General features: G+C 38.4%; 1 pseudogene; it reads left to right on the forward strand.

The window, feature by feature from the left end:
- Positions 1 to 212: 212 nt before the first annotated feature.
- LOC129677281 (T-complex protein 1 subunit epsilon-like) lies at positions 213 to 892 on the forward strand (annotated as a pseudogene).
- The last annotated feature ends 300 nt before the right edge of the window (positions 893 to 1,192 follow it).

Consider the following 1,192-nt stretch of genomic DNA (forward strand, 5'->3'; position numbering starts at 1 on the left):
ATAGATAGATAGATAGATAGATAGATAGATAGATAGATAGATAGATAGATGATAGATAGATATAAAAACTAACAAAAACTTTATTTTGTAAAAATTGCAAAATCAAAAAACAAAAAGGATACTTTTTTCAATGTTTTCTCAATACATACAATTTACAAGATTTAAGTCAAGATTAGATAAATAATTTTAATAAACCTATAACCCTTAAGAAAATGGAAGCAGTCCAAATTGCTGATAAGATGGTGGTTGATAAGTATGGTGATATCACCTTTATAAAATATGGTGTTACCATTCTAAGCATGATGTAGGCTGATCATCAGATTGCCAAGATCATGGCTAAACTGTCCAATACCTGGGATGATGAAATTGGAGATGGAATGGTTGTCCTGGCTGGCGCCTTGTTGGTAGAAGCTGAGGAGCTGCTGGACCAAGGCAGCCACCAAATCAGAATTGCTGATGGTTCCAGAGAGGCTGCCTGGATTATTACAGAGCACCTGGACATGATCAGCAATGGTGTGTTTGTTGACATAAACCACTCTGAAACCCTGATGCAAACTCCAAAAATCATTCTGCGTTGCAAAGTGGTTAACAACTGTCATGGACAAATGGCTGAAATCGCTGTGAATGGCATCCTCACTGTGGCAGATATGGAGCAGAGAGATGCTGACTTTGAGCTTATTGAAGTGAAAAGCAAAGTGGGTGGGAGGCTGGAAGATATCAAACTTATGAAGGGTGAGATCTTTGATAAGGACTTCAGTCACAGAGATGCAGAAAAAAAGTAGAAAATGATAAGATCAACATCCTCACCTGTCTAGTTGAGCCACCTAAATGGAAAACAAAGCACAAGCTGGATGTGGTCTCTGTGGAGGACTACAAATCCCTGCAGAGATAATAAATGCAAATCAATACAACCCTAAGATTTCAACTTACACACATCAGAATGGCTAAGATTAAAAACTCAAGTGACAACACATGCTGGAGAGGATTTGCAGAGAAGGGAACACTCCTCCATTGCTGTTGGGAAATATAGGTAAAGGAGGAATTTGAAGAGATGATTCAGCAGATTAAAGATTCTTGTGCTAACCTAGCTATTTGCCAAAGGTGCTTTGATGGTGAAGCCAATCATTTACTTCTTCACAATGCCCTATCTGCTGTTGGCTGAGTAGTAAAGAGGACCCAAGATTAAACTGAT

The sequence above is a fragment of the Psammomys obesus genome, unplaced genomic scaffold (assembly GCF_907164565.1).
Source record: "Psammomys obesus unplaced genomic scaffold, mPsaObe1.curated_primary_1811, whole genome shotgun sequence".
NCBI classification, from domain to species: Eukaryota; Metazoa; Chordata; class Mammalia; order Rodentia; family Muridae; genus Psammomys; species Psammomys obesus.